Here is a 13,078-nt window from a genome sequence, read left to right as displayed (position 1 = left end):
AACTGCCTGCAAGAAGAGTTCGGGTGTTGTGTCTTCCTTGATGGTCAAGGTGGGCGTGACATTTAGAGAAAATACTATATTATCTATCCTATCTAGGTAAGTCCAAAGTGTTGTACCTAAATCATTATTTATCCCACCCTAAAATAAACTTTTTATATCTCTTAACCTTACATATTTCATTCTAGTTTCTGAGGTGTTTCAATTTGGTAACAGAGAAAACTACAATTATCTAGTATTTAAGTCCTTTAGAGACCTGTGAAGGTTATAGTACTCCCTGAGTAAACAGAAAATATAGTGTTTATTTATCTCCATGCAGAAATCTCAAGTCCAAATAGATCAAAAGAGAAAACCAACCACATTGAACTTCATAGAAGTGAAAGTGGGAAATACACTTGAACACATTGGTACAGGAGACCACTTTTTAAATATAACTCCAGCAGCACGAACACTAATAGCAATATTTAATAGAAGGGACCACCTAAAACTGAGAACTTTCTGAAAAGCAGAGGAAATGTTCAATAAAACGGCAGCCTACAGGATGGAAAAGGTCTTCTTCAACCCCACATCAAACAGAGGGATGATATCCAAAATATATAAAGAGCTCAAGTAACTGGTCATCAGAAGAACAAATAAGCCAATAGAAAAATAATTGTACAGAATTAAACACAGAACTCTCAAGAGATGACTATAAAATGACTGAAAGACACTTAAGGAAATGCTCAACATCCTTAGCCATTAAGAAATGTAAAAACAACTCTGAGATCCCACCTTACACCTGTAAGAATAGCCAAGATCAAAAACACTGAAGATAGTTTATGCTGGAGAGGATGTAGGGTGATGGGAAAACTTCTCCAGTGCTGGTGGGCATGCAAACTGGCACAATCACTTTAGAAATCAGGAAGGGAGGAGAGCAGAGAAAAATATATACCTCAATGAAAACAATTTTAAAAATCCAAGAAATGACATAAACTACTGACTGCCTGGACAGTCACCCAAGATTCCACTGTACTGTTGGAATTTTAACTTTAGCCTATACACCTAGAAAATCTGACCAAGTTTCTGTGAAGCAGGAATTTTGAAGGATTGTCCTTCTTTGCCATGGCAATGCTCAGCTGTCACTTTCTTTCATGTCCTGCCTATCTAATTTAGACAGTATACTGTCAGTAGTCAACTCAAAGGGCAGTTTCTTGCCAGTGCCTAAGTCTTGACAGCAAGAAAGTTAACTACATTTAGTCATTTCTATGATATCCATAATTTCTCTGAAGTAGATTGGTGTTGTCAGAAACAGACATGCCTTATATAATCATAACATCTTAAGTGCCATATTTTGAATAGGAAATATTTGATGACTTATTGAAAATGTATTTTTGGCCAGAGAGTGATGGGGCATGTCTTTAATCCCAGTACTTGTGTGGCAAAAGCAGGTTGATCTCAGTGTGCTCAAGGCCAGTATGTTCTACAAAGTGATTTCCAGAACAACCAGAGTAATTCAAAGGAATCCTATCATGAAAAAAATGAAAATGAAATATCTTTTGGCTTCACCTTGAAAGCCTACCTAACAGGACTATAAGTATGATTATAACATGTAACATTAACTTGTAATTTTATTAATTTAAATAGCTTGTAATAGTAATTTTCAGGACTAGAGATTTATTTTATATCATAAAGTTCGGCAGAAAACCTTACATAAGAGTAGATATGTATGTACAGTATCTTTTATCAAAAATAACCTTAAATTTCCATGAATATACAAAAATATGTTAAATAAGATTAGAAACATCTACAATATAACAAAAATAATCTCAAATATGTATTAATATAAAAAATCCATACTAATATAAAATATTTAATAAAAATAGTTTTTTATTTAAGGTCAAATTAGTAATCTATCATTTATCCTATGATTTCTATATCTTCCCTGTTTCTTTTCAGAACAAGATAACTAAATATTTTCTCCTTTGTTTATATATTTTACCATTACCCATAGTAACTTGTTACCTCCTCCACCTCAATGATGGCATAATTCATGACCTAATGAATGACCAAACCCCAACTCTTAGGAATATGGGAACCATGCTTTTGAAATTATATTTTGATGTCTGTGAGCAACGGCATCTATAAGGGTCCCTGAAATAAACCTAAGAAAATTTCAATTTATGGGAGAATTACCTGTATTATTTCTTGTCCAGTCTTTGTGTAATGGGAAAGTATAGGAATTATCTCAAGTTCTGTCTAGTGTAGTGCATGAGGACCATATTAGATAGTAATCTTGGAATCATCCTGAATAATTTATAGCCCAAAGCTGACCTTTGGAGGAGGGTAGTCAGTTTAGTGGCATTACCACACTCTAGGAGGAATCAATGTAAAATCATTAAGATTTTAATGGTCACTGCTAAGAATGATCGTGGTTTACTGTAGAAAACCTTTTAAGTGCTATATGTAGTAAAGCTCAAAGAGGTTAAAGGAGCATAGTTTTTTATTTATATACAGAATCGAAAAACTTACTTTTAAGTTACTTGATAGAGATTTAGACCCAAAATCATGAACAGGAATTAAAAAGAAGCCTTTTATTTAAATTAGATTTTAGATGTAGTGCAAACTGATGTTGTTCATAAATCCTGTAATCAGTTAGTAGGGCGGGAAGCTGAAAGATCAATGAAGCACAGCATCCATCCACTAGATCTTAGCTCTATAAAGTTCCCAGTCCAATGTGGGAGCCCACATGTGACTCAGTTTCCATCTGGAGTCATTTCAGACTTAAAGATTCTATTTGAGTCCAAGCATACCTGCTGTTCTAGTAACCTTGAGGGTTGTGAATAACATCTGCGTTAGCCAACAGAAAAAGCATTTTGCCCAGCTATAAGAGTCCATTTTTTTCTATTAATATTTGGGCTAGTGGAGGCCAGCCAGGGGCACCCCTGTTAATGATTAGAAGCTGCTTAGCTGAATCAGATAATGCACAGGTTTGAGCTGCCTCCAAGCACAGTGCAGGAAGGTGGGGAGCTGACTGTACTGCTTTTTGATCTGCATTTTGACTGTGTTTAGTACATATGCTGGCTGAGAAATAAACTCAGGCTGTTTTCTATTGACCTTTCATCCTTTCAGTCTAACCTATGTTTCTGTCTTCATTTCTCTTAATCTAACTTTTCCTTAGCCTCAGCATTCCCTCCAAGGGAAGCCCTAGATAAATGTTGTTAAGACTCACCAAATGGGGTATCCCGTCTCTATAAATCCTCAAAGTGAATGCTGTTTCTACAAAACACTCAATCCTCAGCTCTTCTCTCATACCACCTTATATTCCTCTCTCTTCCCAAGCATGCCACTTCCTATCTGCAACTCCTTAGTGATAGGATTAAAGATATGAGACACCAGCATTGACTCTACAACAAACTAGTGTGACTACTGGGATTAAAGGTGTGTGTCAGTATTGCCTGGGGTGTAAGGCGGGCCATGGTATCTGTTTTACTTTATGATCCTCAGGCAAGCTTTATTATTAAAATATAAATGAAAAAATAAAATAAAATACTTAGAAGCAAGCATCTGAGATCAAGAAGAGAAAAGTAAAACTGTTTATCACCAAAAAATATAAAAAATATTCTGAGTACAAACTGGGGAAGGTCCATCGTTTTCACAAACAATGAATGATATAATTAAATTATGGTTCACAAAATCAACAATATGGATGACACCATTGACAAAACAAGGCACAAACACAAATCTACATACACACACATGCACAAACACACACACACACACACACATACACACACACACACATATATATATATATATAATTGTTTCTTAAAGAAGAACAACAAGGTTCTAATCTAATTCACTGAATCACTGGCCATCACACATGCTGTACACTCCTGTTCTCTCCTTTACCAATAATAGAAAATGGGTTCAGTGAGAAGGGCTCTTTCACCAAAATTTACAATATTCACTTGAAGTCTTCTGATGTTTTTCCTTTACAGAAAATAGATTTGATTACTGAAAGCATCTCATTCTCTTGTGATAAAGAAAATTATGTCTGTTAGGATCACTTACCATGTTTCCTACAATTGGTGATGGAATCCAAGTCTGCATCACAGTGAGGAAATGAAATCTTTTTAAATGGAATTTCAAGAGAACAGATTTTTAAAGAATCAGTTTACATGTAAATCAACTTGATTTACTCTAACTACTTGGAGTTCCAACCACTTCTGAAATTAAGGTTACTGCTATTTTTTGTGTATGTTTGTATATATTTTTGTGTATGATACTCTCTATATGATTGCTAGAAGTGATCAAAGCTTCACCCAACGCTCACCACGATATAGCTTGTGATCTTCCTGCCTACACCTACTGCAGAGGCAGAATAGAATCATGGAAAGAACCCACAAACTGTCTGCTACTTGTATTCCCAATTGCTAACTCTTCCCGTAATTCCACATTGGCTAGGGCTCACAATATTAGCAGTTCCTCTATAGGAGGATCAGAGATTAAATGACTCAGACAGCACAGTCCTTCCAGTTCTGCCCTCCCAGCCCAGCAGACAGGGCCCCTGTTTAAAAAGATTGTATTTAGTATACATTATTCCACTACCCTAGAGCACATCCTGTTCCACATCCAAAGTACAGGGTCCTCTGTGTGCACATTGCATTGCACACTCACTTTCCAGTGCAGCCATCCCATTGCCTCAGAGAAGGAAAATCCTGAAGACAAACACAGGTCACATTCATAAAGGAATCACTGTTCCTGTGTAACTGTGGTTACTTTGTAACTGTTGTTAAACAAAAACAGACCATGAATTAGAAAACAATCAGGATCATGTTATGGCTCGGAGGGAGCAAAGACAATGAGAATATGATGCAGTTTTAAGCTCAAAAATTATTTTGAAAACTTGAAATAGACTTTATGGCCATGTGCTCGAGAGACTAAGGATTTTTATTAGAGCACAATAAATATTTCTCATGTATTTTCCCTAAAGATGAACACCTTATTCCAGAAAAGTAACAGTCCTGTTAAGCAGGGCCACAACATTTTACCCAGATTATCTGTTTTTGATGAACTATTGTAAATATCACAACTAGATTTCAAGATAAGGTAAGTGCCATACCTAGATTACCATTGTCTGTGGACTGCAAACAATGGTCAATCAGGATAATCATACAGCATCACAATTGACCTCCTGATTCCACATAAGTAATCTCAGTTGAAGGAGGAAAGCTCTTACCCTCAGGCCAACCTCTCAATTCCTGCACTGTGTCTCCACCAGCTTCAAAGTTGGTCAATAAGTTCAATTCTTATACCAATCCCTCTTCATTTCTAAGTCCCCAATAAAAGCCAGAATGATTAGCAGACACTCATTAACTGCTCTATTTTTCTTTCTCACTGACTAGAGAAGGACAAACCTGGAAGGAGTTGCAGGACTGTCTTCCCAGAACTGGCAACAGAGGCAGGATTAGGTGTGTAAAATAATTCTCAATTATGTAGCATGAGGCAAGCCTAAAGTATAGGAGACATAGCTCTACATAGAAATCAACATAACTTGAAAGAAATGAAATGAAACTATCAATGACTTAGAAACCTTGGAAAACAGAAACAAATAGAGATAACAGCAGCAATTCACTTAAAGAAAGTATTTGAAACTGAAACCAAAAAGTGATTTTTAAAGTGATGATAATAATGCACTTTTAACTGTGCAGTAGTGGCTCAGGCCTTTATTCCCAGCACTCAGGAGGCAGAAGAAAGTGGATCTTTGTGAGTTTGAGGCCAGCCTGGTCTACAAGAGCTTGTTCCAGGGCAGGCTCCAAAGCTACAGAGAAGCCTTGTCTCAACACACCAAAAAAAATGCACTTTTAAGATTAAATAAAATTTTCTATATTGATTTTAAAAAGGAGTAGGCCATTCCCTAGGAGAAAGAATGTCATTAACAAGAGGTAGATTGATATACAAATATACATATGTTCACACTGAGATTTGTAACCGAATACATAGAGTTAGTCCATGGACTGTTTTTCAAATCTCTGAGCCGACATAACTCTGTCAAGCAAGATCGATCATATTTCTTACCAAAAGCAATCTACAGATTGAATACAATGCCCATCAAAATCCCAGCAAAATTCTTCAAAGATTTCAAAAGAACAGCACTCAAATTCATTTGAAAAACAAAAAACTCAGGATAGCCAAACAATCCTATACAATAAAAGAACTTCTGGAAGCATCACAATCCCTGTCTTCAATCTTTACTACAGAGATACATTACTGAAAACAGCCTGGTATTGTCATTAGAACAGACAGGAGGACCAATTGAGCTAAATAGAAGACCCAGATATCAACTCACATATCTTTAAACACCTGATATTTGAGAAGGAACGAAAAAATACCAAATGGAAAAAAGAAAACACATTTAACTGGTGGTGCTGTCATAACTGGATATCAACATGTAGAAAAATTAAAATAGACCCATATCTATCAGCATGCACAAAACTCAAGTCCAAATGGATCAAAGACCTCAACATAAAGCCAGCCACACTGAAAATTACAGAAGAAAAATTGGGAAGTACACTTGAATGCATTGGCACAGGGAACCAATTCCTAAACATAACCGCAGTAGCACAGACACTAAAAGAAAAATTAAATGGGACATCCTGAAACTAAAAAGCTTCTGTAAAGCAAAGGACAGGTTAACAAGGCAAAATGACAGCCTACAGAATGGGAAAAGATCAAAATCCCACATCAGACAGAGGTCCGATCTTTAAAATATACAAAGAACTTAAGATATTGGACACCAGAAGAACTCATAATCCAATAAAAAATAGAGTACAGACCTAAACAGAGAACTCTCAACAGAGCAATCTAAAATAGCTGAAAGACAATTAAGGAAATGTTCAATATCATTAATCAGAGAAATGCAAATCAAAACATCTCTGACATTCCATCTAACACCTGAAAGAATGTCCAGGATTAAAAACACTGATGACAACTTATGCTGGAGAGCTTTTGGGGAAATAGAAACACTTCTGCATTGCTTGTGGGAATGCAAGCTGATACAGTCCCTTTGGATGTCAGTGTGGCAATTTCTCAGAAAATTAGGAAATGACCTTTCTCAAGACCCAGTAATACCACTTTTGGGTATATAATCAAAAGATGCTTAATCGTGCCTCAAGGACATGTGCTCAACTATGTTCATAGCAACTTTGTTTGTCATAGCCAGAATGTGGAAACAACCTAAATGCTCCTCCATAAAAGAATGAATAAGAAAAGTGTGGTACATTTACACTATGGAGTTCTACACAGCAGAAAAAAAATAACAACATCTTGAATTTTGCAGGAAAATTGATGGATCTAGAAAACATTATTTTGAGTGAGGTAACCCAGACACAGAAAGACAATTATCACATGTACTAACTTATAGGTGGTTTTTAAGCATAAAGCAAAGAAAGCCAGCCTACAAACCACAATCCCAGATCTTAGACAAAAATGAGGATGCTAAGAGAGACTGACAAACATCTAATCTACATGGGAAGAATAAAGGATAAAGAGACAAGATTTCCTGAGTAAATTGGGTGCATGGGGACCTTGGGAGAGTGTTGAAGCGGGAGTGGAGAGGCGGGGAATGAAGCAAAGAAATTGTAGAGCTCAGTAAATATCAATAAACAAAGATCGATCATATCTGCAGAGGATAGTTGCCTAATTGCAAATTAAATGTTACTTGACTCAAGATAACCTTCCTAATCTGGACACCCACACAATCACACAACATTAATTTACACATGCTGGGCAATTACAAACCTCTCCTGCTACCACAATCAGGCCCTTTCTCATAGTGGTGGCTGCAACAGCTGATTGCCTATGCTGTGCCCCCTGCAGTGCACACAACAATCTATTCTTCCTATTGTGGTCTGAGGACAGAAGAAATGCTCCATGTGCAAATCCTTTTTCTGTGACTGTGTTGGACAGTCAACTACATGGCTCAAATGCATTTTTATTTTATTTTATTGGTTTTGTTTGAGACATGGTATCTCTGAGCTTTGGTGCCTGTCCAGGAACTAGTTCTTGTAGACTACACTGGATTCAAACTCACAGAGACCTGCATGCTTCTGCCTCCCGAGTGCACCATCACTGCCAGGCAAATACATAATTTTAAAACTGTGAATGGGTACAGTCACTTAAGAACTTTGAGGGTGTAATATAGAGGACACTCAAGATTGTCCAGGAAAGCAACAGACAGGGACCAAAGCCATCTGAGTCAAAATAACAGAAGTTGTCTCAGAAACAATATTTTTATCCGGACAGAAATGCAGCTCTTCTACAATTAATATGCCTTTCTACAGAGAAATCACAATACACACTTAGAAGATTAATAAAGAAAAGTTTCTTAAATGATGTTATGCATTGATCTCTGTCCAATGCTCAAGGGGAGCTAGGATAGACAGATTTTGCATTCAATATATGCTGTTATCCATAAGTATCCCTTAGGATAATGGTCCAGATTAAACTTTGAACAATTGAAATAGAAACAGGAAACTTGCCAGTCTAAATATTTAGGCAAAAGTATTCTCAGAATATTCTCTTAAGTATGCCAGTTACCAGTTACAGACAGGGTTCTAAGGTGACGATCACAAGGGAAAAGAAAGACTGGACTGGACAAGTAAAAGATAAAAAAGATAAGGTGAGGAGGTGTTGCAGAAGATCCAGGCAAGTCTAGTAAGCTTCTTAAGAATAACATCTTAGGCGGGCAGTGGTGCAGCACGCCTTTAATCCCTGTACTCGGGGATTTTTCGAGGTGTTTCTCAGTAGCTTTGGAGCCTGTCCTGGAACTCTTGTAGATCAGGTTTGCCTTGAACTCAAAGAAATCCATCAGATTCTGCCTCCAGAGTGTGGGAATTAAAGGCACGCACCACTACTACCTGGCAGTGAGTTTTTATTTTTAAATCAGTGATGGCTTCTTTGAAATGGTTTGGAGTCAAATATCTGCACAATCCTGGTAAACAATGTGTACCAGGGCATTCTAATCTCTTCCAGTTCTGATTAGCATATATTTAAAGTCTGGGTGTTTTACATGAAGTTCTCCCTCTGCTAAATTCTACTTTGTGAGACTAATTATTTTTTAAGCATTGGTCAATCTATTGTATCACCAATTCTACTCTTCAACATTATGGTACAGTAGTGGAAAGCTACACAACACATGAGATGCCTTTGATAACCTCTACAAATTTAAATCTCAATTCAGATCATATTTAAAGCTTAAATGCAAAGTGCTCGATACCGAGAAGATATTGGAGAATCTAGGCTTCTCTGAGTTTGGCAACTTGTTTCCATGAGTGCAAGAACACTGTTGAAGTTGACTAGGAAAGTGTTTTTACACACAACTTCCTGCTCCCAATACTCTATGGAGATGAAGCCACAGAACAAAGTTATTCAGAGGCCTGCTCCTAGGTTCAGGAGATAGCAGGGACCATGAGGGACTTCACATACAGGGAGAATGATGGCAGGTTCCCACCCAGACCCATGGAGGTAACACCATAGTGTTTTCTGCACCTCACCCTCTGCTCCTCCCCATCAGGAGACAGCATTTCCTCACTTACCATGTTGGGCTTCTCCATTTTGCAAAAATTCTCAGTGCATCGTCTCCCTGCAACAGCAACTGCACCGGAGAACAGGAATTCTCTGGCGCCAGCTCCACTTCAAAGCCAAGACTGAAGATGGCTTCCCAGGAAGAGACCTGCACTGCTTCTGACTGGCAGGTCACCTGGAGTGCATGATTGGCTACTGAGTCCTGAGTGACAAGAGCACCTCCCATAGGGATACAGTGTGCTTAAAGACACAGAATACTGATTCCTGTGCAATCCATTGCCCCTAATAGAGAACTTCTCCAGATCTGAGAATATATACATTTCAATAGCACTTGCCCCTGGCTACAAAAGCAATCAATGTCATCTTCTTGCACGCCTAGGAACTTTCCCTTTTTCTTCCAGCACACTATATGACTTGTAGGGTGCACTGTGCTAGGTGGATCAAGCATTTTCCTGTCCCATGGGGTAAGGATGCCTAGAATACTAACAATTAAAGAGAGTTTTAAAGTTACTAAATGAAATATTTGTTCTGTGGCTTCATTTCTGAGGTCAGATGAACTGAAGGTACTTTTTATATGGTTTTCACAGGGATTTTATACAACAGGAAAGAGAAAAGCAGGAAACAGATCTCAATCAAGATGATCAGTCTTTCCCCCATCAGAAAGGTGGATAATGGCTCATTGCTTTATGGGTTTTGTTCCTTAAATTTGAAGCAAATTCCAGGTAAATGAATAATAATAAAAAGAATAGTGTTCATGGAAATTTGAATATGTAGAGAATAATGGAGCTAGAAAGAATGAGCACTATTGTTAGCCAGCACATCTCACTCCATAGTCAGGTGAATAAAATATACAACTGCAGTATTTAAGATTCTCTTAAGAACAGGATTTGTAGAATGAATCTCACCATGTATGTAAAAAGTAGGCTTATTAAAATGTCTCACAAGCTATTGTCCAGGTAACTTAAGAATAGCTGCCTACCAATGGCAATTGAAGAATCCAATAGCTTGCTTCTCAGCCTTTTGTCTAAGGTCAGGTGAAGATTCTAGTAGTTGTTCTGCCCCCAAGGCTCTGTGACTCAGCTGGTTTTAAGTATTCATCAAAATTACAATGCAGTAGGCTCTAATGCTAGTAAAGGAATGAGCTTGGTAGCCAGAGCTAGAGCACGGAGGCAAAACAGAGACTTTTCTTCTTCTTCAAAATACTTTATATGTGACTGCTGCTACCAGAATGGGAGATGCTGATTAAAGTTGGGTCATAGTCTTTGTTGGATTCAGGTTCGTTTTTATTTTTTTGGTGATTTCAAGACAGGATTTTTCTGTGTAGTTGTAGAACTCATTCTGTAGGCCAGACTGGTCTCAAATTTAGAAAATCCCACTGCTCATGAGTGATGGTGTTAAAACTGCACACAGACATGAGTGAGAGAGATAGCTCACTGGTTAAGTGTGCACAAACACCAAGCAGCTTAATGTGGATCCTATCATCTCAAACTATACACATTAAAGGAATATTTTCCCATTTCAAACCTTTAAGTAAAATCTCCTCAGGTATAATCAATTCTTTGTGTAGTCAATTTTAACTGCCAAAAATAGCCAGACATTTCAACAGCCAAGACAGATGAAATGAGAAAAAATTCTTGCCTGTAGGAGGCATAAAGAATGTTTATAAAGTTGTTTTCAAAATTGTTTTTCCTCAATGAATGAAGCATGGAGATTTTACGTAGGGAGTCTGAACATGCTCATGCAATGTTCTCCCTTTCCTTAAGCATGCTCAATTAACAAATCCACTTTAATGATAATCACAATGTAAAAGCAAAGACATTTAGTGACATTCTTTCCTCAAAATCATGTAGGAACAATTGTAAATTAAACAAATGATGGAAAGAAATGCCTCTGGCATGTTCATACTGTACCATAAGGTTTTAGTTGAAATTCAAGTGGATGACACTGTGAAAAGTCAATTATCAATTTTAATTCTTATTCTAAAAGATAACTTTACCAACACCATAAAAAGTACCTTCAGTTCATCTGATCTCAGCATGAAGCCACAGCACAAACTTCTCCATTTATTACCTTAAAATTCTCTTTAGCTGTTAATAATATTCTGAGCATTCTTTCCACCGTGGGACAGGAAATCACTGCACCCACCTAGCACAGCACAGTACACTGTACAAGCTAGCTAGCCACATTGTGTCCTGGAAGAAAAAGGGAAAGTTCCTATGGAGTGCAAGATTATGACAGTGTCTACTTTTGGAAGCCAGGGATAAGTGTTATGAAATACATATCTTGGCCCTTCTAGAAAAGATGTTTGACTGGGGTGGGAGCAATGGCCAGGAACCACTGTGCTGTGTCTTTAAGCACACTATAGCCCTGTGGACAGTGTTTTTTTCATTCAGACCGAATTAGCTAATCAGGCCCTTTAAGTCATGCCGGCCTCTTCTGGGCAGCCATGTTCAGACTCAGCTTTGCAGAGGAGCTGCCTTCAGTGGTTTTTTATGCTGCAGTGTAATTGTTGCTGCTGGGAGTTGAAGAACTGAGAGCTTTGACCAGCTGGGAAACAGCAACATTGTGAGCAAGGGAATGTTGTCTCCAGATGGGGAGGAACAGAGGATGAAGTGAGGGAGACAGCATGGTACATCCTCCTGGGATTGGTGTGGAAACCTGCTGCCATATTCCCTGTATTGTGAAGTCCCATGTGGTCTTTGTTAATTCATAGACCTAGGGTCAGGTTTCTGAATAACTTTGCACTGTGGCCTAAATCTGCTTAGAGAATTGGAAGTAGGGTGCTGTGTGTACAAACATTTTTCTTGTCAACTTCATATGCCATACTCAGAGAAGCCTTGTTTCTCCAGTATCTTCTCAAAATTGAGCACTTTGCATTTAACCTTACATACAATCTCCATTTATATTTAACTATGTGGACAGTATCAAGGCATCTCACCTCTTGTGTAGCACTGCACTTCTAAGCTGCAATATAGAAGAGAAGAATTGCTGATATAAAGGATTTGCCAATGCCTTGGACATAGTTCAATATCACAAAGTACAATTAGCTGAGAGAGGACTGCCCCTAAATTACCCAAAAGTTAAATGTATTTTAATTAGGGCTGTTAGAGATTAGAATGCTAGGGTACACATTGTTTAACTGGATTGTCCAGATATTTTCCTCTAAATTATTACAAAGAAGCCACCACTGACTTAAAACCAGACACCAGGCACATCACCATATCAAAACACAACCTCTAACAAGCTTTTCAAGGAGGCCTACTTTAAGGCCTGATGTGGTATAAAGTTCCAGTTTTCTATTTGAGAAAAGCACAGTTCTTTCAAATGGGCAATATGACACCAGGTGACATATAATTGAAATGCAAAACATTGTTGTCTGGAGGAGTTACCTGATCAATCAAGGCTTTTTTTTATGCCCTCTTGAGGAAGGAAGAACAATCTTGGGAGACCTAGTAATAGACTGGTGCCTAAGCCTTTTGAGTTTCCCTAGGGATCTGATCTACTGATAATAAAACAA

Source organism: Microtus oregoni, unplaced genomic scaffold (assembly GCF_018167655.1).
Source record: "Microtus oregoni isolate MIOR12 unplaced genomic scaffold, Mior012 000044F_ref0000062, whole genome shotgun sequence".
In the NCBI taxonomy this organism is placed as follows: Eukaryota; Metazoa; Chordata; class Mammalia; order Rodentia; family Cricetidae; genus Microtus; species Microtus oregoni.
The sequence above is the reverse complement of the archived record's forward strand: the minus strand, read 5'-3'. Positions refer to the sequence as shown.